Genomic DNA, 26,796 nt, shown 5'->3' with positions numbered 1-26,796 from the left:
ACAATATGACGGGGGCATCTTTAATTGGGGTCCACACGGTTTTTGGGATTTCTTTCTCCCCAAGCACAATTATAGCCTATTTGGCCAAGCTGAAAAAATCAGTTTATTTTGAAAAGTGCTTTTCGAAAAAATATTTTTAGTGAAAAGCAATTTGTATTTGGCTAATCAATTTAAAAAACACATTTGAACAATAGTTTATATTTGGCCAAGCTTGTCGAAAAGTGCTTTTAAGTGTCAAATTATAAATAAGGACATGAAAAGATTTGCTTAATATTTAATATTATATAAGTAGATAAATAATTATAAATATTTATTATTAAAGATAATAATTAAGTTTTTTATTTTATTTAAGTAAAATATAAAAATAAAATTAAAAAGTACTTTATTCTTTCAAGATAATTTAAATATATCAAAAAATTATTCAATAAATATAAAAGTTCATCCCAAAAGTTATTTTATATTACTTAATAGTTTAAACTAAGTAAGGTTATTTTGGTATATATAATATTTTGCAAAGGGTATTTTTGGTAGGAAGAAAAATCAAAACTGTTTCTGCTTCTGCTTCTCGGAAGAAGCTACTTTTTTCTGCTTCTTCAAAACTGCTTCTGTTTCTAGCCAAAAGCACTTTTTTCTCAAAAAAAAGCTTGGCCAAACACCTCAAATTGAGAAAAAAAGTATTTTTTTGAAGAAAAAAAAATACTTCTGGCTTGGGGAGAAGCTTGGCCAAATAGGCTATTAGTAAGAGATAGACATAGAGAATTTAGAGGGACATTAGGGGGAGAGGAACGAAACAGATAGAGAAAACAAAACAGAGGAAAGGGGGAGACGGACAGAGAGTCCAAAAAACAGAGAAAAAAACCAGTCACCTTCCTCCATTGCTCTCGTTATTCTCCCACCATTAAAGCACCACCACTATTCAACCATGTTTGAACCATAACTTAACAAAAGCTCCTCCCGTGAAATTTTCTTTACTTCAACACCACCCTTTCTGTCTTTAAAGCTCCACCATCATCGTCCTTTATCATCTTCTTTGCCAAAAGCTCTCAATAAATTACAAATCGAAAATGGATTAAACATTAAGGATAAGTTTCGGGCTAGATCTAAACTCCGATCGAAGTTGCCGTCAGGGGGTGGGTATTGTTCGAGTGTTATGGTCTGATGTTCCAATCCAGATTTGAAACACAACCGATGTGCTATTGTTGGATTGAACAAATTTGCTGCTTGCAAGGAGATCTTTCATCAATTCAATTTTAATTACTGTTTGGATTCCACTTGAGGTCAACTCCTTACTTTGTTCTTTACTTAATCTATATTTTTCTCATATGTGTGATTTATGATTGCTTGAGCTTCATGCTTTTATTGTTACTTTGTGACTGATTTTTCATGTTTTATTTCAAGTCTGTTGAGTTGAATTTTTAAGTTTAAACATTGTTAAATTCTTGTCTTGTAGATATGTGTTGATGCGGAAAAAAGAAAAAAATAATTTTAATGAACTGTGGGATTTGATAGAAGGATTCGGGCTTAAACGTAAATGAAAATTTGGATTTGAAATGTTTTTATTACTTTTATTTATTTCTTATCGCTAGTAGCATGCTTAGACCGACCACACATGGGTAGGCAATATAAGGACGTTTTATTATTTTTAGTTTTTGAGGTGAGAGATTGTCCCCTTAGTTACTATGATTTTGTCAGGGGAATGCCCTGAAGTATTTGTAAATATTTATCAGGGATATGCCCCATATTTGGAGGCCGTGACGAACCTCGTGGAAGAAGTATAGTGTATGTTAGTATTTAGGACTTTAATTTTCTTTTCTTTTTCTATTTTTTATTTTCTTTTATTAGGTGGGGATGACCTTGAACCTCTTTTGCATTTATTTTTCTTTTGTGTCTTTTTACCTCAACTCGAGTATTCTTTTAAGCCGATTAGATCATGTATACAACTGTGACCTTCACGTGACTTGGAAAATTCCTAACACCTTCTCCCCGAGTGAAATGAACCCCATTTCTCGGAATTTCTGGTGCGGACTATTTTTAGAGTCAAAACATGTTTTAAAAGGAAAAATTATTTTTTTGTTAAAACGATGAATTGACACACCGAAACCAAATGTCAAGTGGCGACTCTGAAAATACTTTGAAACACAAACTTTGTCACTTTCAGTTTGAAAACCCTTTTGAGCTTTAAAAATCACATTATTCTTTTTAAAGAGGGTTAAGATGAAAATGGGGTGTGACACCGAGTGCATACTCATCCTCATGACTGTCAAACCAACTTCCTCAAGTGCTCCGAGAGGGTAGTATATTTGTTTCGCTAAATAGAAGGAAAACTCTTCATAGAAACCTCCTAAGGATCACATAACCTCACACCTTCTCAAGGGAGATAACCCACCTACTACCCTCGAATCGACATCTTCCCATGACCTACCATGGTTACAACAACTAGGAAACCAATTAATCCTTCTGAGTCTACACTCGTCAACAAGTTATAAGAATCAATTCATTCCTCAAATGAACAACTGAAAGTTCTAATGCCACACCCACTTCTCAAAATTATACAACATATTGAGACGATGATAAAGTATCCATAGTTTTTTCGCATCCCATCCGCAAAATCACAAGTCATCAGTGCAAAACTGATACCAAGTACTCAATATCGCACACGAATCGAACAGAAAGAATCTGGAGATTTAGGCTTCAAGCTGAAACAAGGTCGCACGATAAGGAAAGAAAGAAGTGAAATCTTCCTAGATGCCTTGTAGCCGCTAGAAGATAAGTGTGGACGTCATCATACCAATCCGTAAGAGTCTACTAGCCACTTGCTCATGACTCGTAGAACCTATGAACCTAGTGCTCTGATACCAACTTGTCGCGATCCAAAATCCACAAAGTCGTGATGGAACCTAACCCCAACATGCTAGGTAAGAAAAAGATATAATATTGTAACTCAAATGAAAGATAATTATTAACAAGGATTGATAGATTAATTCCATACAGCATCCCAAAGATTGGTAGTATAAGTTATATGCCACTAAGATTTAGATTTAAAAAGTTGGTGCAAAAAATAAGCACAACATCTATTTGAATGTACATAAAAAGGATTGCAAATCCTAAACTACCAAGAACAAGTGATAGCTTATCTCTGGAATGCAGGTACATCTTCAAAGCCAACCTTCGTCATACACAACATATTAGCTCTCAAATATGCACGCAAGGTGCAGAAGTGTAGTATGAGTACAACCGATCCATGTACTTAGTAAGTATCCTGACTAACCTCGATGAGGTAGAGACGAGGTTCAGAACAAGGAGACTCACTATACATAACATGTACATCTCAATAACATATAAATATGCCCAACAAAAGTATCAAACTCTAAGCATAAAATCCGGGTACAACTAATCAGGGCACATAGAGAAGATATGCGTAAGTCTTATAAAAGTTAAATATATAGGGAAGATATACATCTAACATCATTAAATAATCTAAGCTTGCATATAAAGAAGATATGCATGAAATATCAAATATTCCATCAACAGTTGCATATAGAGAAGATATGCGTGGAATATCAGGTAATCCATCAACAGTTGCATATAGAGAAGATATTCTTGGAATATCAGGTAATCCATCAACAGTTGCATATAGAGAAGATATGCATGGAATATCAGGTAATCCATCAATAGTTGCATATAGAGATGATATGCATATTTAAACAAGTCCAGTTACACGGATCCACATATAGAGAAGATATGTACCGTGATTTATCTCATCAAGCAAAGCAGCATATAGAGAGGATATGCAATGAAAATCATGTATACATCAAAGGAGTTTGCAAAAAGAGAAGAGACAGTCCAACTAATGATCAATTTTACCAAGATCCATATCAACCAGAAACCCGTCTATTTCTCACAACATGTGTGTACGCCATCAAGAGGGAAATATGAGAGTGTAACCCTAGGGAATAAATCCTTATCCATACACTGTATGGACTACTCACGTGCCATCACTGCATGGACAACTCACGTGCCATAGATTAAAACAACCGCACGGACAACCTACGTGCCATAATAGCTCAAACCTGCATGGACCACTCACGTACTGCCAATCTAGTCCATCACAAAAAAAGCATATACAAGAACACATGTATACGACATATCCAATAACATACTCATGGACTGAGGAAAATAGTATATTATGGTGTATTCATGTGCGAAGTGTGCAACTACGGCTCAAATTAGGCGGATACGCCATACAATATCAAAAATCATGAACAAACAGGGAATTAATACTTTTACATGATCTCTAGCATGATTCACAGAGTTCACGTAGTCATACAAACACATAAAGCATGATAGCAAGAATCACAATATCCAAATCAAGGCATAGTAGCGCCTAAAGACTACTCTGGTAATGAATCGTACATAGCACCCGTATATACACTCATCACCTTGCATATACGTAGCATCTCACACATTTAAATTAGACAAACAAGGTCAGTTCCAAAGGTTTATTCCCTCATCAATATTAGACAAGATACTTACATCAAAAAAGCCAAATTAACACTCTAAAAACACCTTCCCGCGTGGATCGACCTTCGAACGGCTCAAATCTAGCCAAAAACAACTCAATAACATCAAATAGTACCATAGGAATCAAACCCCAATGATAAAGGTCGAATCTTTAATCAAATACTCAAAGTCGACCAAAACGTTAACCCGGGCCCACACCTTGAAACCCGACAAACCTCACAAATCCCGAATACCCATTCAAATATGAGTCCAAATATCTAATTGGTTTCCAAATCCAACCTCAATTTGATGTTCAAAACCCCAAAATTTATTTTCTTAAGTTCAAGTAAAAAAAAAACCCAATTTCTTCTTTTCAAATCCTTGATTTAGGTGTAATAATCCATGGAAAACAAAATATATAATCAAAAAAATGATAAAATTACTTACCCTCATGATTTGGGTGTTTATCCTCCAAAATTTCCTTACTTGTGCTCAAAGAACTCCAAAAGTGAAGAAAATAAACTCAAAATCCTAAAATTGAATATTTTAAAGCCCCATCACTCGTCCTTCTTCGCGATCGCATTCACCAAACATGTGATCACGGTTTCCAAATTCCTTATAGATTGCAAGATATAAGCTCCTGAAGTCAGCCTAGTGGCAGCAAAAATTTCTTCTGCGCGATTGTGGGAATGCACTCTGTGATCGCGTTTCACAAGTCCAAAATGGCAATTTACTCTTTGCGAACGCGGCCCTGAGCTCCACGATCGCGATGTACACTCCTGTAGCAAAAAACCAACAACTGGAAAGGGTCTAAAAAAGGTCCAAAACCACCCTGAATTACACCCGAGGCTCCCGGGGTCCCATCCATTATACTAACAAGTCCAAATACCTTATTCAGACTTATCCAAAGACTCATCATGCAACCTTCAAAACCGAGAATTAAACACCAAAACTCATTAAGCAACCTTCAAACTCAAGAACTTCAAATATTCACAACCAAACGTCTGATTCATACCAAATCAACTCAGAATAAAACCAAACTTTGCACACAACTTCCAAATGAAAAAATGGACCTATTCCAAGTCCCAGAATAATAATCCTAACCCGATAGATACAAAGTCAACACATGGTCAAACTTATGAAATTTCTAAACTTTCAAATTGCCAACTTTCGACAAAAAGAGCAAAATTATCCTAGGAACCTCCAAATACAAATTCGGATATATACCTAATTTCAAAATCACCATACGAACCAATTTTAACCATCAAAACATGAATCCATGGTCGTTTACTCACAAGTCAAACCTTGGTCAACTCTTAAAATTTAAAGCTTCTAAATTGAGAATTACTCTTCTGAATCAATCCCATACTTCCCCAAAAGCAGAACAACAATGCACGTAAGTCGTATTATATCATATGAAGTTATTCACGACCTTAAATCGCTAAACAGAATATTAATGCTCAAAACTACCGGTCGAATCGTTACACTCAATATGCCAAAATCTTACAGTACCATAATTAAAATACATAAATATACCGTCATACCACATCTCAGTTCAAACCAGTGTCACACACGCAAGGACAATATCAATATGTGATATAACATATAAATAGTCCACAGAGACAGAAATATGACAAATGAATATAATATCATGACTGAAACATATGACTACGTCTGTAACGACCCGACATGTCATTTTACTTTCTACATCCTCATTCCCCTATTTAAGACTTTTTGTATGTGCTATTACATTTTTATGACTGCCGGGGGGTAATTGGTTTGGTTTTGGAAGGATTCGGGTTGAATTTGGAACACTTAATTCCTTAAAAGTGGCCTAAGGTGGCCAAGTTTGACTTGAGTCAATATTTTGAGTAAACGACCTCAAAACCGGGATTTCGGTGGTTTCAATAGATTTGTATGACGATTTTGGACTTGGGCGTGTGTTCGGATCGAGTTTTGGATGATCCGGGAGCGTTTCAGCGCTTAATATTGAAAGTTGGCACCTTGAAGGTCTTAGAATTTCCTAAATTTAGTTTGAAATAGACTTTGGTGTTGTCGAGATCATGGAATTCTGAATCTGGGAATAGGTTCGTACGGTGATTTATGACTTGTACGCAAAATTTGGCATCATTCCGAGTTGTCTAAGTATGTTTCGTCGCGTGCGGAGCTAGTTGAAGAAGTTTGAAGTTCATAAGTTGATTAATTTGGTTGTAGGGTGTAATTCTTAGTTTCGATTTTGGTTTATGTGTTCCGAGGCTTCGAGCAGGTCTGTATTATGTTTATGAACTTGTTAGTGTATTTGGACGGGGTCCCGGATGGCTCGGGTGTATTTCGGACCACACAGAGCTAAGTCCATAATAGTAGAATTTATGTTATTAGTTTCCTTCTTTGTGAACGCGGAGGTAGTCTCGCGTTCGGCATGAAGGATTTGGGGCAGGGGTATTTTGTTCTCCGCATTCGCGATCACTGGGTCGGGTTCGCGAAGGTTTAGGACCTGTGGCCTTCGCGTTCGATAGGAGGTCCGTGATCGCGTAGAAAGGGTTGGGCCTGGGGTCAGTGGGTCGTTGCTCTTCGCGTTCGCGAAGAGCATATCGCGTTTGTGATGCTTTGGCTGTGCTCTCCATCGCGATCGCGAGGACCTGGTCGCGTTCGCAAAGAGGATTTTCTGAGCCTTGGCAATTTTGCCTCCACGATCGTGAGGCCCTTTTTACGATCGCGAAGAAGGGACCTATGGGCAGAAACTTTTAAAAGTCGTGATTAGGATTATTTTTCTCATTCTTACACTTTGCTTTGCCGATTTTAGAGATTTTGGAGAGAGAATTTTCACCTATCAATTGAAGGTAAGTGATTTCTAACTAATGTGAGTTTAATACATAGATTATGGGAAGATTTTAACATAGAAATTGTAGAAATTATGGGATTATGTTGAAAAACTTAGGGTTTGATAAAAATGGGATTAGACCACGAAAATGATTATGGAATTGTAAGGCCCCGAAAATTTTGCCAAGGAATTTAAGGGTTCGTGGTGTCGAAGTAGGCTTACGTGTTTAAGGGTTCTTGAAATTCTTCGCGACGAGCTAGCTCGCCGCGATATGGACTTTTTGGGTTGAAGAATGCATCGAGGTGTTGGTGGAAAATGTTTTGCCAAAGGGCCAATTATGCGGTCAGATTCGCGGCCGCAGATCCATTCTACGGGCCGCATAAGCGTTGCAGAGTTGAGCAAGGAGTTGTTGAATTTTGAGGGTTGTTTCGCGGTCCATTGTGCGATCGCAAACCTGTTTTGCGGTCTGCACTTCTGTCGCAGAGTTGCACGAAGAAATTTCGTTGGGCGATTCTGCGGCCGCATAAGTGGTCTGCGGTCCGCAGACCGGTCGCAGACCTGTCCAGATCATCCCAGTTTTGGGGCATCACTTTCGCGGTCCATTATGCGGACTGCATACATGTTTTGTGGTCAGTTCTGCAATCGCAGACTTGAGTTCGGAGGATCTATTTTTATATTTTCATAACTCGACCCCATTTTGATAAATAGCCTTTGGGGCTCATTTTGGGGCAATTATCTGATGATTTTAGAGAGAGGTAAAAGCATTTTAGAGGGAGAATGAGGAAACCTAACACTCTAACCATCCAATCTTGCACTAACCTTCAAGAATCAAGGAAACCAATCATTAGATTATCATCTATCCGGGTAAGACCTTATCCTAATACCTTCATGCAATTGTTATGGGTTTAATTAGGTTATGGGGGTTAGAAATAGGCCATGCATGTGACAATAGGTTGTAGTGTGTAAGTTTAATGAACTAGTTTGGGTGGTTTCTTGTTGAAATTAGTTAAGGGAGGAAGAGATTACCATTGTAGAGCTTTGTAGTCCATTTTGCATACTAAGTGTTCGACAAAATTCCTAAGAGAGTTACACCATATGAATCCTTCTAATTATTATCCAATTTTCGCTACCTTCTTATAGATTGTTATTGCTAGAAGTGTTGGGACGTTGTAGTAGCTTAAGGAAAGCTCAAACAAGGTATGTTGGCTAAACCTCTTTTTTAGAATTGAACCCTACAATGGCCTTGTAAGTCCTGTGTTGCTCATTATAAATTGATTATTCCGAACAAGCCTTGTGTCAAAAGATATATGCGTTCGAATTGTATTCCAAACGTTCTTCTTTATTGAGTTACTATTTGAAAAGGTGATTAAACATGGGCTGTGTGTTAATATGTCATGATTTGAAGCGTGATTTTAATGAAAACTAGCATGTCGAATTATGTAAGAAATCACATGTGTCTAAGACCCTTAATTTGGTTAGTTGCTCAAATGTGTATCTAAAGTCTTGAATTAAAATGCCTTGTTGTTGATAATCTATAAGGATACTTGAAAGTGAAAGAAGGGGGTTGGAGATGGATAGTGTGGCCACCGTGCCAATAATGAGAGTTATACTTGTGCCCAAACGTGGCTGTTTTAACTAATGCTATGCTTTATAAGTGTTTCCAATGTGTCTTTAGCTCTTATATATATTCATGAGTTGAAATTGTGTATTGCCCTTTTTGGGAGAATTATTTCATGATTAAATGATGTGTTACTCGTTTACGCTTCTAACTTGTGCTTTGATTGCCAACTATTTTACTTCATTTCTTGGAAAGGAATTCATTGTGTTTAAGTCTTCACTGCTAGTAACTTAAAGTTGTGATTTTCGGAATACTCTACATGTTGAAGCTTATGTTAATGATCCTTGAAGGTAAATAAAAGAAAGTGTGGAATATGAAGTACGGCCGCCGTGCCATGAATAATGAATCTTGTGAATGGCCAAAAGAGCCAAGAAAATATTGTTGTTGTGAGTGGTTGAAAATACTAATGAATGTTTATACAATGTGAAAGATGATGAGGTGAATACATTTGTAATTATACTACCTTTGTGTGCAAAAAAAAAAATTGGGAGTATCATTAGCAAACCGAGGAAGGGTGGGTCATAAGGCCCACACCCGAAACTACACGTGCCGGTGTAGGGGTGGATAGTAATGGGTTGTGATTATTTCCCTTATTTGGGATGAGATTGATATTAGATGTGAATTGGAAAGTCAACCCACACGGCATATGTGGGAAGGAGGCCTAGCTGATCGGGTGGAGATCGGACGCCATGTTGCGCACATGGTGGTACTATTCTTGGTAACACCATTTTTTCGCATCACATGTCAAACCACATTGTCTGTGGGGAGATGGCCTAGTCAATCGGGTGTGATCGGACTCCGTGCTAAAAATACGGTGGTATATCAGTGCTAATGAACTCCCAACCAAAAATATATATTATTTCGTATTTTGAAAACTGGTATGTGTTAACTGGGCATTTGGATATTGTTGATTGTGACTTGCTGTTTCTATGGTTTTCCCTTTCTTATAATGGTATTCTATTTTGAAAGTGGACATTTAGATTTACATACTAGTACTATTCCATATGTACTAACGTTCATTTTGCCAGGGCCGCTGCATCTTCAATGGATGCAGGTGATTCGTCAGCAGGTGGTTTTGACCCTCGTTAGCAGTTACTCTCTATTCAGCAGATTTTGGTGAGCCCTACTCTGTTCCGGGCTTCATGTCATTTGACGTTGTACGTTACATTTTGAGGTATAGCTGGGGCCTTGTCGCCATCACATCATACTACTCTTCTGTTGTACTTAGAGGCTCCGTAGACAGGTTGTAGGTAGTATATGATGTTGGGAATTAAACTAGTAAGTGTTGGTATTTGGGCGAACATGTTTTATCATATCAGTAAACTTGTTATATTTTGGAAATCATAAATAGATATCCTTTAGTAGTGAAAAATATTGTGGAACACTTGACTCTTCTCATGTCTATCACATGTACTGGCTCTTATATTATTAATGGGCAAGGTTGGGTAGAAGGCATCTAACAGGCTTGCTTAACCGCGGTATCTCGGTTAAGCGTCGGTCGCGCTCCCCGAGGTCAGGGCGTGACAGGAATTGAGTAGAAATTATATATTTGAATTCATAGGGTCTTGGGTAACATTTATCTACAAAACTTTCCGGAATCCAGACATGTGGGCTCGGGGGTGACTTTTAGGAACTTTCTGGTTTGAGTTGGGTAATTGCTCTAATAGATGAATTATGAACTTTTTAGCATGTATTGATTAGTTTGTAAAACTTTTGACTAGTATCGGGTTGCTCAGTGTTATTTTGAGGCTATTAGTGTGGTTTGAGGACTGAGAAGAGGACTTGGAAGTGAGGTATCTCTTGCCTTAACTTGTAAGAGGGAATTGACCATGTAGGTGTTTAATGTGTTATTTGTTAATAATTGTTGGTGCTACGTACGCACAAAGTGACGAGAGTCCGTACGTAGCTAAAAAATATGTTTATGTCCGGGCAGACTTAGGACTTTATCATGCAATACTTGTATTATTTGAACCTAACTTGCTAGTTTAATTACTTGAATTCATAATTGAAATTCGACTAGGGAATATGTTAGACCGAGCTTCGTTACTTTGAATTTTGGCGGAATATTCGATTTTTGATAGAAGATGATGCTCCTTTATATGCCTATCATGGTATTGTAAATGTATGTTCTGTAGTCCAAAGAGTTTCCTATTCCTGTGGATCGGGCCAAATGCCTCGGCTATATATATATAATGAGATGCATCCATGCATCGGGACGTATGACCTCGGTAGTGTATGTACCCAATTATTATGGATCGGGCAGTACGACCTCGGCATAAATCGTGCGTAATATCTCTAGGAGTCCGATTATACTTATATTTCCTTCATGACTTGAGAATTGACAATTACTTGATGGCTCTTATTTGTTGAAATCGCCAGGTGGTCATTGAAGATTTTAAGTTGATATTTTGTTAAAGAATCACTTATTCATTGTTTCTTATTTCATTGTTACTGTTGTATTTCATATCTATTTACCATTCTTTCATTTTATTTATTGACCTCTAGTAAGTGTCGATGTCGATCTCTCGTCACTACTTCTTCGAGGTTAGACTAGATACTTACTAGGTACACGTTGTTTACATATTCATGTTACATTTCTACACAAATTGTGCAGGAAGTGAGGCAGGTACATCTGGTGTCCGTTTAGGCATTCCCCCACATTACCTGGAGACCTAGTGGTGAGTTGCTTCCCTATGCTCCGTTCAGCAGCACCCACAGTCTCCTTCCTGTTGCTTTTTATATTTCTTTCTATTTCATTTAAGACAGTAGTTGTAGTGATTTGTATATTCTTCTAGATTGCCCATGCACTTATAACACCAGGTTTTGGAAATTTCTAGTAGATATTTATGGGTTTTGCCTATTAGTATCATCATCTCACTCTTATGTTTTATTTCATGCTTTATATCACTGTGGCCTTTTATACTTGGTCTCTTCATTAAATAAAATTCATGACTTTAAAAGTAATAAAATGAATAATTAAATGGATAGTTCATCGTTGATTTGCCTAATGGCGAGGTCTCCATCATAGCCTATAGCGGGAATTGGGTCGTGACAGGTTGATATCAGAGTACTAGGTTAACATAGGTCTCACGAGTCATGAGAAGGCATAGTAGAGTCTTGTGGATCGATGAAGAGATGTCCGTTCTTATCTTCGAGAGTCTATAGGGTGTTAGAAAACTTTTCTTTCTTTATCTCCTATCGTGTAATTTTTGTTGTGTAAGTATCTTTCTCTATTCTCTCACAGATGGTGAGAACGTGCAATACGGCAATACTCGGCGGTAGAGGGGCCCCTCCCTCAGCTGTCCGAGGCAGAGGCCGAGGGAGGGTCGCAACTCCTGTTAGAGGACTAGGGAGTCCTAGAGTTGCTCCCGTTTTATCACAAGTGGATCCAGTAGAGGAGTCCTAGATTGTCTATCTTTTTTCTGTTTATCGACCTACTCTAGCGTGGTCCTACTTCAGTGCCATTCAAGAGAGTACCTACCGTCCACCATCCATTAAGGGTTCCTCTTGTGGATATTTGGGTCACAAGGGCCAGACTCAAGGTCAGTAGTATACCGCACCGAAAGGTTGCTACGAGTGTGTGGGAGCTTGGGCATATGAGGAGGTTTAGCCCCAGACTTTGAGGCAAGGCAGTACAGTAGGGCCATCAGCCCATGATTACCACACGAGCTGTCGCATTACCCGTCCGGTCGGCCAGACGCAGAGGGCAGGTGGGTAGGGGTCACCCTATATATGGAGGCCAGCCAGGTGGCGCTCCAGCTAGTTTCTATGCCTTTCCATCTAGACCAGATGTTGTAGACTCAAACGACGTGATCACAGGTATTATTTATCTTATTAAACTATTAGTAAGTGTCAGTGTCGACCTCTCGTCATTCTTCTTTGAGACAAGACTTGATACTTACTAAGTACCGTAGTTTTATACTCATAGTACACTTCTGCACACTTTTGTGCAGATTCTGTGGCCGGTACCAGTCATTCTTGTCCTGCTACATAGAGACTTGCTTTTGAGACTTCGTGGTGCGCTGCCTTATTATTCGATCAGATACAGATGGAGTCCCCTCCCTTGATTATCTATTTATCTTTTGTTTATTTCAGACAGATATTGCTATATTGTTAGGAACAATTCACTCTTATAGATGCTCGTTTATTGTGACACCGGGTTTTGGGCATTGCTAGACAGTTGTGGTCGTGTTTAGACACTGTCTCAAATATTTGAGTCTTTATATTAGCTTGAGATTATTTCCGATCTTTAAGTTATATCACATCTTATTAGTAAGTTAATTATTAGTTTATGTTATTTCTATTGGGTGTTGGCTAGCAAGCAAGTTAGGCGCTGTCACAAACTTTGGTGGGATTTTGGGTCGCGAAAACTACAAGAGAGTATAGCAACGAAATGGAGATGTAAGCATGAATCCACCTATCTCGTCAATCAAATTTAGTGCATGTAATAGAGGCGTCAAGTAGCATGTATAGAATATATGCACAGATAGCATGTAGAATGCATGATATGACATAAAGGATTCACTTAGATAAATAAAGCTTCCACATTTACACCCTACACATCATCAGACACTATCACAGTCCGACACTCATTAATATCTCACAACTCTACGAGTACACCGCCAAGAGAGAATCATCGGAGGGTGACCCTAGGGGGGATGGATCTGTATCCACACACTATACAACATAAACATTGTGATATAACATCAATTTATATCACAATAACCAAAGGGCATATACCTCGTGCCATAATAACATTGATCCGCTTATAATGTTCATACATGACATAGTCATAACAATCCGAATCAAGTTCTGCATGTGCTCACGAAATAGTCATACGATCAAATAAAATATTAGACAAGTAGAACACACAACAAAACAAGGCATAGAAAAGCCTAAACTCTACCCCGAACATGAATAAACCATGACACCTGCATATACGCTCGTCACATCGTATATATATTTCTCCCATAATTAGTAAGCAAGGTAATTTTCTAAGAATTTTTGCTCAGACTGAGATTAGGTAAGATACTTACCTTTTTTCCAACAAGCTTTAGCCTCTAATCATGCCTTTTCCTCTATCCGTGACCTCCTAATACTATAAATCATCCAAAAAATACTTAACGAGGTCAAATAATGTCTTAGAAACCAATTACAAACAATAAAGCTTTAGTCTTTAATTAAATCTCAAAAGTCAACAAAATATTAACCCGATCCATATGGTCAAAACCCGAATCTAAGGTTAGATCCCGTTGACCTATAACCCCATGATTCTAAATATGTGATTAGTGTTCAAATCTGAGTCCAATCAATAATCAAAACCTCAAAATGTACTCTCTGAAGTTATAGACAAAACCCCCAAATTTCATTCTTTGATTCCATATTTTAGGTGTAGAAATTCATAGAGAATCAAGATGTATAATCAAATCCAAGTAAGAGTTACTTACCCTCAAGCTTGGGGTGAAAATCTCCTCAAAATGTTCCTCCTCTCGAAGTCTATGTCTCAAAAATGGTGAAAATGGGCAAAATCCAGACTTGGAGAAATAATATGAGTCTGATATGCGACAACCACAGGTGTGGACAACAGCACTGCAGGTGCGACCACCACAGCACTGCTGTTGTGACCTTGCCAGTCCTAGCCCTCTATTGCAGATGCAAAACTTCCGCATTTTAGGCCTCAGCACTGCTTGTGCAGCTGCACCAACCATTGAAACATTCCAACTTAGCTCAAAATGATCAGAACCCACCCCGAATCTCACCTGAGCCACCTAGGGACCCTTTCTAATCATCCCAACCAGTCCATATACCCTATAAAAAATTGTTCAAAGGCTCAAAATACTAAAAATAATACAAAACCAAGAATCAAGCATCAAACCCAAAATCTCGAACTTTTTTAAATTCAAAATTCAAACTTTTGAATAAAATCACTGAATTAACCCCAGGCCACCCGAGACCCAAAACTAACATACATAAAAGCCCAAAAATAATCATACGAACCTATTTGAACCTTAAAATCACCAATTGCTCGGAGGAACGAGGGTAACTGCAGCCAGGGCCGATTGTACACGAGGGGGGGAGAAATGGTCTCTACATTATGGCAGATTCATTAGTGCCCCGTCTGGGGGCAGAGGTCAGTTAATGATGGGGCAATCCAGCAGGCCCACGTAGTCAGTACCACCGCCTGCTCGGAGTGCTCCAGCGCGTCCCTACTTCAGCGCCATTCCAGAGAGTACCCGTCGTCCACTGGCCATTCAGGGTTCCTCTAGTAGGTATTAAGGTCACCAGGGCCAGACTCAGGGTTAGTAGTATACCGCATCGAGAGGTTGCTACAGGTGCGAGGAGCTTGGTCATATGAGAAGGTTTTGCCCCAGACTTCAAGGCAAGGAAGTACAACAGGTCAATCAGCCCATAATCACCACACCAGCTACTGTACCGCCCGTCCGGCCGGACAGATGTAGAGGGCAATTGGGTAGGGGTCACCCTAGAGGTGGAAGCAAGCCAGGTGGCGCTCTGGCTAGTTTCTATGCCTTTCCATCCTGACCAAATGCAGTAGCCTCAAACGCCGTGATCATAAGAATTATTTCTATCTACAGTTGGGATGTTTTGATACTATTTGATCCAAGGTCTACATATTCATATCTGTCTTCTCTATTTGCTCCTTATCTGGATGTCTCTCGTGAGTCCCTATGTGTTCCTGTATATGTATCCATGCCAATGGATGATTCTGTTGTTATGGATCGGGTTTACTGGTCTTGTGTTATGACTTTCTATGGTTATGAGACCAGATCGGGTATTCCGTTGCTTGATATGACCGACTTTGAGGTCATCCTAGGCATGGACTAGTTGTCTCTGTACAATGTCGTTCTTGATTGGCAAGCCAAGACTGTTACATTGGTAATGCCCGAGTTGCCTAGATTGGAGTAGAGGGGCTCATCTATTAGTACATCTAGTCGGGTTATCACATTATTAAAGGTTCAACATATGGTCGAGAAAGGTTGCTTGGCCTATCTGGCTTATGTTTGGGATACTGCTGTGGAGACTCCCACGATTGATTCAGTGCCCGTGGTGCGGGTGTTCTCCGATGTATTTCCTTTTGATCTACCAAGCATGCCACCAGATCATGATATAGATTTTAGTATTGATTTGGCGCTAGGAACCTAGCCTATCACTATTCCACCGTATCGCCTGGCTCCAAATTAGTTGAAGGAACAGCTAGCGGAGTTGCTCGAGAAAGGGTTCATCAGGCCGAGTGTGTCGCCTTGGGGTGCATCGATATTGTTTGTGAAGAAGAAGGATGTGAGTATGCGGATGTGCATTAATTACCGCCAGCTGAAAAAAGTCACTATCAAGAACAGGTACCTGTTGCAGCGCATTGATGATTTGTTTGATCAGTTACAGGGTGCTAGAGTGTTCTCTAACATCGATTTGAGATATGGGTATCATCAGCTGAGGATTCGTGCTTCGGATGATCCGAAGATGGCTTTCCGGACTAGGTATGGGCACTATGAGGTTCTAGTGATGTCCTTCGGCTTGACTAACGCACTGGGGGCATTTTTGGATTTGATGAATCATGTGTTCAGGCCATATATTGACGCATTTGTCAATGTATTCATTGATGACATATTGATCTACTCGCGTAGTATGGAGGAGCACGAGCAGCACTTAAGGGTTGTGCTTCAGACTTTGCGGGAACAAAAGTTATATGCTAAGTTCTCCAAGTGCAAGTTCTTGTTAGATTCTGTGGCTTTCTCGGGGCATGTTGTATCAGGTGAGGGTATTAAGGTAGACCCCAAGAAGATCGAGGCAGTTCAAAGTTCGCCTCATCCTACCACAACAACCGAGATCAGGAGTTTCTTAGGGCTAGCAGGTTTTATCATCGGTTTGTGGAGGGTTTCTCGTCTACTACAGCTACTTTGACTAGATTGACCCAGAAGGGTGCTCCGTTCAGGAGGTCTGATGATTGCGAGGCGAGCTTCCCAAAGCTCAAGACCGCATTGACTACAGCGCCGGTGTTAGTATTGCCCTCCAGTTTAGGGATGTATATTGTGTATTGCGATACTTCACACGTTGGTTTGGGTTGTGTATTGATGCATGAGGAGCGAGTTATTGCATATGCTTCACGTCAGCTGAAGACCCACAAGAAGAATTACCCCTTACATGATTTGGAGTTGGTCGCGATAGTTCATGCTCTCAAGATCTGGAGGAATTATCTTTATGGGGTGTCGTGTGAGGTATATGCCGATCACCACAGTTTGCAGCATTTGTTAAAGCAGAGGGATCTTAATCTGAGGCAGCACAGGTGGATTGCGTTACTGAAGGATTATTATATTACTATCCTCTATCATCTAGGCAAGGCGAATGTGGTTGCAGATGACTTGAGCAGAAAGGCTGAGAGTATGGGTAGTTTGGCATTCATTTCGGCAGAGGAGAGGCCATTGGCTTTGGACATTCAGTTCTTAGCTAACAGACTTGTTAGGTTAGATATTTCATAACCCAGTCAAGTTCTTGCATGTGTTGTGGCTCAGTCTTCTTTATTTGAGCGGACCAAGGCTCGACTGCACGATGATTCGCACTTGCTAGTTCTTAGAGAGACGGTGCTACATGTTGATACCCACTTTTGCCCTCGTATTATTATAAATATCATTTATACTTTCAAAATATCATTTCTGCATCATCACCAATTTACAAGAGTCATATAAGGACTTTTAGTAATTTTTCATAATGTTTAAGGCTTTAAAATTGATTTTCTTGCATTTAAATTGTTCAAATATTTATTAATTACTCCTTAAAATTATTTTATGATGACTTAATCATCCAAATTTATTATTTACACCTACATATATTCTTTATAACATTTTACTTCATTTTATATAATTGCATCTGCATTTTTGAACTATTTATGCATTTTTTGCAATAATAGCCTATACTTCACAATTAACTGCATTTAACATTTTATTCAGGGTCAAAACAATTTTTTATATTTTTATAATCTATTTTTGAAATATTAAGTTTCATAAATAGTATTTTTATATTTATTTAGCTATTGTATTAAATTATTTTCCCCATAAATTCTTTTATTTAAAATCTGGCCAAAAACTAGGCTAATTTTCGGACCAAAAGCTGGCTCAATACCCCCACAGCCCAAACCAAGCGTCCATTTAAGACAACCCAGTCGGACCCCTTCAAATAACCCGCCCTGCTTCCCCTTTTATCATGGTTGTTGATCTCAAATGATCAACGGCCCATAATAAACCTACCCATCTCTTTATATCTCCTTACCCAAAAACCCTAACCCATTTCTACCCGTCCGCCGCCCCAAATTCACTAGAACCTTCCCCCATTTCTCTGAAGAACCCTAGCCACCTCCCTTTTCAATCCCTCTCTGAATCCCGTTAACAATGGGATTCACCCATTATTTGCTTACCATATTTGTGTTCCTTCGCTACTGGTTGCTCCTCTATGATATCACTTAGGTACTTGTTTGGTTTTGGAAACTATTCTCTACAAAACGGACCAGGAAGACTCGATTAAAATTGACGATGATTTCATCTATATACACTCAGCGAGAAACGATTTTGCATTTCTGGTTCAATTTACAGTTGGTTGGACCCAACTAAGGTTCGAATTTTGATTTCTCCTTTACTGGTTCTATTATTGATTGCATGTGATATTTTCTTTCCTTATTTGTGCTTGATTGAATATTTTCCATGTTTGTTCGTTCAATTTCTGCTATTATATAAACCACCTTCCCGTTCCCTTTCTACGTCTAAGTCTGGACGACCATCACTTGACTATTATTACTACCACTACTCTCTCACTTTCACTCATTCTACATTATTCTGAGACTTTGATTTTGGCCGGCTGATAGCCAAGGCCACTGGAATTTGACTATTAGACCTCTCTCAGTGTGAGCATTGCCCGGAGTTCATCTGAGACCCTTGGGAACTCTGACACACTTAGAATTTTGGGGGTTTCTGTTGTTCTCTCCTTGTTACTGATACGCAAGTTGTTGGCTCTTAATTTCTACCTTATTAGCTCGTTAATTCTGCAAATTGGTGATTAATGGGACTTTTGCAATTCTATTCTCTTTTGCTTGTGTTCATGTCATTCAGGCCTTTGTGAATCAATATGATATTATTTGCCTCTGCTCGTATTTATGTTTGCCTTAGCATTATCCTGTACCCCTGTGCTTTTCTAGTATCTAAACCTGCTTGAATTCTGAGCTTCGATGCATGCCAGTTATATGTGTGCAATTTGAATGATTCTGATTTCTTTCAGCCTACTCTACTATTCTGATTACCTATTGCTCTTCAGGAGTCCTTTCTCATGCCTTGCCTTGGATTCTTGCATTCTTAAGGAGATTATCTCCTGCCCAGAACTTGCTTGAGTGAATTTCTTTCTGATAAATCCTTCATGTGTGTTCTACTGTTTTCTTGCTTACATGAGCCTTATGTGCCAATTACTGTCTCAGTGTTTTAGCCAAACATGTTGCTCCTTGATGTTGTATTTGTTCAATCCTTCACTCTTTAGTATTGCCTCAAACTTCTAATTGATTTTCAATATACTTAGCTTCTTCTATCATGCATAGTTAATTGGCATAAGCCCTGGGGTCTACCTGTTTCTTTTAACCTTAAGTGGATATGTATGCCTACCATGAATTCTTTAGACCTTGGAATCTTTGTGTTATACTCAGCATGTTAGGCTGCCTGTTGATTGTCGTAGATCATGCCTACTATCCTGTTTATTATGTGCATTAGGATCTCATGAGAAAATTGTTATCCCCTAACTATGACTCTATCAAGACTTCCATGATTAAGACCTCCTAGGTCTAAAGTCCCTTTTAGATTAATTCTGGTTCGTGCTTTACTCTAAACTTGTTGTTCTGGAAAACTTAGCATGTATGTGTGCTTACCCTGTTAACCTAAGTGGCATGCCTCTCCAACTCTGTTAATGTTGCGCATGTTATACTCTTTCACTTGTTATGAACCTATGTTGTTAGTTTTTCATGTCAGACTCACCATGTGGAGACTAAGTTCTACTTGTTCTCTTAGTTTCATGTTTAAGCCCTTGTTTGACCAATCCTGTCACCCTATCTTCTAAAATGCAAGTGCCAATATGCTAAATGTCATGTAATTCTGTCCCTATAAGGTATTGCTTCAAGGTTGTTTAATTGATATGTATGGTTTTTTAACTTATATGGTTAAGTGGTTAATTTGTAATTGCTGGGTTTGGCATGAGTTCATGCGTGGCCATGGGCTGTGCAAATGGATACACTCTCCTGATTGAGAAGTGTTTGGATCTAGGTCTGCTATTCGAGTGAAAATGAACATGTGAAAGGCCCAGGCAGTGTTGGGTTATTTTTAATTTGGGCCTGCTCTTGGGCCGGCAGTTGTTAAGTGTGTAATATTTATACTCATATTCATTATTTTGGGCCTATAATAATTTGTAAATGAGACAGTTGGGGAATTAGTGGAATGGGGGACGTGACGAGCGCAAAACACATACTTAAATATGCTTGCTAGTCGAATATAGTATAATATAATATTGTATCCACAAGGATTGGAGTTAAACAGTATTTTCGTAGTTTATAGCTTGATTGCTATCCAAGATGATCAATAGTTAAGATTTATGTGATTAAAACTAAAATTAACTAAGAGTCTAACTTATTGACGAATGACACTCGAACAAAAGTAAGCAAAGAAGATATCAATGGGAGAAAATAGGGATTGATTGGATAGGTGCAAGATAAATGTCTGGGATTTAACTCTAGTTAATTCACTTCTAATGTTCAAGTGAGTCTCTCGAATTCACTCAATTATTAGTTCAAACATTTAGTCAAAACTCCTCTCTCGATTAAGTCTCAACCTTACAATATGAACCAATTTAAGTTCAGTGAAGATATGCAAGAATTCATAGTGGATTGGTCTTTAGGAGAATCTCTCTCGATTATCCTCCTAACTAGGGTTAAACAATAATTCAACTAGCCTCTTTCGATTACTAATGAGAAATTAATGAACTCAACCAACAAGATAATGCAACGATATCACAATTTATGCCTCTCTCGATTACATGAACATATGACTATAGATGCAATAATTAAATCATCCAAAACGATTCAATACATAAAAACTAGAGTTATAATCCACAAACAAATATCAATATACCAAATCCATCAAACTCTAAAGAGAATTACTCCATAGATATGGAGTAATTCATCACAAGTATGTTTAAAGTAAAGGAAAGCATAAAACGATCCAAACTCTTGTCTTGAGTGAGGATTGAATGATGAAATCATTGTGCATTTGCTTCTCTAACTCCTCCTTAGCCTCCTTAAGTCTTATATGTGTCAAAAGTACAGAAAATACCGTTTTTCCATGTATATATACCAATTAGGGTCGGGACCAAACGAACACACCTTTTCCTACGCAAAATAGGACAATTCCGGGATTGGACGTGCGCGGCCGTGCACCTGGAGGTGTGCTCACGCATATGGCCATGCACTTTGGATAGTGTTCTGCCTGACTTGCACGCCCAATGCGTGCTCGCGCACCTAGGTGGCATCCTGCTCAATTCTTTGTTTCTCTCGTTGAGTGCACTATTGTCTGTTGATCCCGAACACGATCCCAACTTAATCCTTGGGCTTTTACTCATACTTAAAAGCTCCAGAATAGCTTGAATAAATTCCATAACATCTACATAGCTCGGAATCACTCCTACAAGGCATAAAACACACAATTAGTGCAAAACACTAGCGATTAAGTGCTGTAAATTAGAGTGCAATAGGCAGCTAAAACACAAGATTATAGCCTACCATCAACACCCTACACTTAAACCATTGCTCGTCCTCGAGCAATCAAACTACACTTTATAAAGACACGGCCTTTTTAAACAACTCTCCTAACTCATCATACCAAGAATATTTAAAATAGACTAAGCACAATAGTGTAACATCCTAGCCTCAAGATTTAACTCACAAGTACCACGCATTGTTCACAGCTCGCTCACTTACTCCAACATAGAGGTCAACGACATTACCTTTCCTTCATGAATCAAGTGCCCTTACACAACAATAGAGAATAGTTCCACACATAATAGAAATTAATAACAATTAGGAACTCAAGATAGAAAGACTTCACTCACTCTCAGAAAAAATATTCATATGCCACAAAAGATGCACCATAGGCTTGCCCGTAGTGTACTACTCTACTAATTAAGTTCATTCAGTCAAGGATCAAGGGGGAATTTAATTGGTTGTAATGTATGCTACGGGATGGGTAGAATACAATTTGGATATAAGAGTGACTACACCTACTTAAGCACTTTAATACATATAATTTATCTTTCAAAACTCCACACTTATGTCAAACCATAATTCCACATTAACATCAATATACATTAACTCCCTACTTCTTTAAGCACAATTACATCAAGTTACCACTATCAAGGAATATTTTGCACCACAATACAACATTTTTTTTCAATTCAAGTAAGTGGCTCTTACTTTTTTTAAAACAATGCACCTTTCTTCTTATTTCATTAGTTCCACTCAAAAGCCAACCCAATTACCCTTGTAACACCCTAAAAAAATTTCAAAGTACTTAAGTGTAAGGCCTGGTAAAATTTGCAAAGAAAATAATGTTTCATGGTGCCGGACTAGGCTTACATGTTTGAGGATTATAGAAATTCTTCGCGGCTCAGACTTTTTGGGTTGAACAATGCACAGGAAAGTAAAGGAAAATTTTTTGCCAAAAATGTGCATTTATGCGGTCCATTATGCGACCGCATAATCACTCTGCGGGCCGCATAATGGCCGCAGAAGTGAGCAGGTGAGGGCTATTCTGGAAGCAGCTATGCGATCGACTATGCAACCGCATAACTGTTATGCGATGCATTATGCGACCGCATAACAGTTATGCGGACCGCATAGTGACCGCATACATAGGCAGTTTTTTTGGCTATTTTGTAACCAAATATGTGACCGATATGCGGTCCGCATATCGGTTATGCGATCGCATACCTTGTTCCGGAGCTCCACTTTTACATTTTTAAAACCCGACCTTATTTTGTTAAATACACTCTTTGGGTCATTTTTGAGCTATTATCTGACATTTTAGAGTGAGAGAGGGTGCCCTAGAGTGAGAAGGTGTTCTCCAATAATTGTTCTTTAATTCTTGCCCAAGTTTTGGAAGATTGAGAAGGGAAACTCACTAGGTCTTCATCCTAGAGGTAAGATTCTACACCCTAACCCTCAATTTCGAATTTTGTGTAGAAATGGATAATAAGCAAGATAATTTCTGGGCAAGAGGGTTGGTTATTTTACATGCATGTGTTATCAAAGGGTGTAGAAAGATTGTTGAGCTAAAAATAGTAAAGGTTGGGTTGTGGGATGATGGAATCCTCCATGAAAGGACCTTGAAACCTTAATGCACATCTAATGTTTGATAAAATTCTCAAATGAGCTAGAACCATGATCATCTTCCTAATTTTGGTTCAATTTGTTATATTTCTAAAATAGATTGAAATTGCTAAGAATTCCGGAACATTTAGAGTGTAAGGAAGCTCAAGTGAGGTATGTTGGCTAAACTCTTCTCTTAGAATTGAATCCCACGATATTCATGTAAATTATGTAAGTCCCGAGTGATTCATTATGAGACTGGCCATTCCGAGAAAGATTGGGTTGAAAGATATTTATTCAACAAGCATTCTAAATGCTTTATTCATGTTATGTTACCAAATGAGGATGTGTTAAAATACGGGTTGTGCATTAATAATGTTTCGACTTTAAGTCAAGTTCAAATAAAGGTTATTATGCCAAATTTTGTGAAATATTTCTATGTGCCTTAGACTCTAAATTGCTCACATGTGTACTACACACCTTGATTTGACTTGTATTTGTTGTTGATGATGATAATGATATTTGAAATTGATAAGGTGAGCATGAAATACTGAATATGGCCAACGTGCCAAGAATGACCTTATAATTAAGGCCATTAGTGCCAATGAAATGAAAAGATGTGAAAGTATTATGAAATATGATGATTAATATAAAAAGGTTAATGTCTCAAATAAGACGGCCTAGCCGGTCGAGTCGTGATCGGACACCATGCCGCACACATAGTGGTGATTGTGCTGGAAATTGTAATTGAAATGATAATTGTGGTTGATGTCCCTAATGGATAGTCTAGCCAATCGGGTCGTGATCGGACTCCATGTTAAAGATGGTGGTATTGATATTGAGAGAAATTGTGGTTGATGTCTCAAATGAGATGGCCTAGCCGATCGGGTCGTGATCGGACTCCGTGCTAAAAGTACGGTGGTACCGGTATTGTGAATAATGGTATTGTGGACAATGGTATATCGATACTAAAAATCTCCCAATGTGAGATATGAAAATTAATTTGAACACTGTCTTGATCCTAAATTGAGGTTTGATGTTGATTAAGGCTTTCATTGATATTATGATAATCTTATTTGTATTATTTGTCATTCTATTGAGAGGGTGTTTAGTTATACATACTAGTGCTATTCGACAGTACTAACGTCCCTTTTGCCGGGGGCGCTGCATCTTTCAATGGATGCAGGTGGTTCCACAGCAGGAGATATTGGTCAGTGATAGCAGTGCACCTTCTTCCCAGCTGACTTGGTGAGCCCCACTTCATTCCGGGGTAATGAATCATTTGTACTTTGTGTATTCTGTTTGAGGTATAGCCGGGGCCTTGTTGCCGGCATTATCATTGTACTCTTCTTTATCTATAGAGGCTCCGTAGACATAATGTGGGTTGTGTATTGGTGCTGGGGAAAGACAAACTATGTTATGTTGTGGACGTATTACTTGTCCATTTGAGACTTTAAAAATGATGAAACTATTGGAAATGAATTGGTATTGTAGACATGAACACATTTTCGTCTAATTAATGATAATATGTATTATCTCTATTCATGGATGAGTTTGGGTAGAATGAAATCTAACAGGCTTGCTCGGTCGGGTTCACTCGGTTTAGCGCCGGTCGTGCTCCTCGGTTTTGGGGTGTGACAACACCACACTTCAACTTTTGCAAAGTTCATAACAAATTCAAGTGCTCATGAGAGGTACAAGGTTCAAATAGATGGTCAATTCAAACAAACGGGTAAGGCTTGTAATGTGATTGCCAAAGAAACAGGATTACAGGCTCAACGGGGTTAACTAAGATACATAACAATTAGGCGGGTAAACACATAACTGGCTTAACAAAGAAATGCCTATATCACTTCCAAGACTGCATAAAACAACTATTTCGCTTTGCAAACACACGGGGAAAGTTCTAGACATCAAATGCAATGCACAGAATACACAAAACCTCATACACACCTGGCACATAACTCACTCAAGATTGGATTATCAAGACACTCTAGTCAATGTAGTTAAGCAAAGTTAAGATCATACAGTTTAAGGTACTTATACAAGAGTCAAAAACTGAGCCTAAGCGTCACAACTAAAGCCCTCACTATTCTCAAGGCATAACCAAGTCAAGAGATATTGCCTTCAATTCAGCTCACAACACAAGGTTTCCTACTCCTAACAAAAATAAAAACGAACTACACCTGGTTCAAATAAAATCCTTGGAAAAGAACCGCGACACAAAGAAAAACCAAGGGGGATTTAATACACTACCTACCAATAGAAAATCATTTTGTTCTTTTTCCTTCGACTTAACTCCCTCAAGAAACCTGTCGAATGATATCCATCGTCGAGAAAAATCGAATTTTTTTTTAAAATTTTTATGGTTTTCTTTTTCTTGAAATTTTTTCTTCTAACTATTAAAAATCAAAATAAACTAAAACTAATATACATACAACATACAAATATCCTCCACCCCACACTTTAAGTTGTGGCATGTCCCCATGACACACAATTAAAAAGCATAAGGTAGAGGAAACTTCCCTAAATCTCTAGTCGGGTTCTGAATCAAAGTCGGGCTCCATTCTTCTCGCCCGAACTAGTGCGCACATCCATGCAGACAGCTTCTTCTCAGCCTTCTTGGGGTACACCCCACACTTACCTTTCTCAATCACTGGAACCTTATCTCTTGAACTCTTCACCTTCCACTCAACACTTGCAGCTGGCTTCTCCTTTATCACCCACGTCTCTACATTCATCTCAAATGTCATAGTCTCTTCACCCACTCTAAGCATGAGTTTTCTATCATGTATATCCAATATTGCTCCACCCATTGCTAAGAAAGGTATTCCTAAGATGAGGGGGACCTCTTTGTTCTCTTCCATCTTCACCACTATGAAATCTACAAGACATACAAACTTATCTACCTGAACTAACACATCTTCCACTATCCCCTCGGGTATGGTAGTTATTTGGTCTGCTAGCTGCAAAGATATTGGTACAAACCTTATCTCTCCAATCTCATTCTCTAGTTTCCCATAAATAGACAAAGGCATTAAATTAATTGAGGCACCCGAATCACATAAAGACTTATCAAAATTAAGAGTGCCTAACGAGCAAGGTATAGTAAAACCCCCTGGATCACTGAGGTCTCTTCTATCTTCCTCTTATTTGTAAGGATCTCCTTCAAGATTTTGGCATAAGCTAGCATTTGTGAGAGAACTTCTGTGAATGAAAAATTTACATTAACCTGTCTCAGCATATCTAGAAATCTCTCAAACTACTTGTCCAGCTTTTCTCTATACATCTTTTGGGGAAAAGGTATAGCAAGCATGTGCTTGCTCTCTTCATGTTCCTTCCTTCTTGCAGTTTCCTCCTCCTTTTTTCAACTCCCTTCTTTCCTTTCTTCTTCTTATCAACTTCATCTTTCAGTTGCTCCCCACTTTATTTTTCAGATACCACCTTTTTTTGGACTAGAGT

The 26,796-nt window shown here is 38.6% G+C and overlaps 1 long non-coding RNA gene across 1 annotated transcript; it reads left to right on the top strand.

The window, feature by feature from the left end:
• Positions 1-436: 436 nt before the first annotated feature.
• On the top strand, positions 437-10,323 carry LOC107799112 (uncharacterized). The gene is made up of 2 exons (XR_001651071.2): positions 437-1,277; positions 9,968-10,323. It is a non-coding gene; the product is annotated as an uncharacterized LOC107799112 (long non-coding RNA).
• Positions 10,324-26,796: the final 16,473 nt, after the last annotated feature.

This window comes from Nicotiana tabacum, chromosome 24, assembly GCF_000715075.1.
Source record: "Nicotiana tabacum cultivar K326 chromosome 24, ASM71507v2, whole genome shotgun sequence".
NCBI lineage: Eukaryota > Viridiplantae > Streptophyta > Magnoliopsida > Solanales > Solanaceae > Nicotiana > Nicotiana tabacum.
The sequence above is the reverse complement of the archived record's forward strand: the minus strand, read 5'-3'. Positions and strand labels throughout refer to the sequence as shown.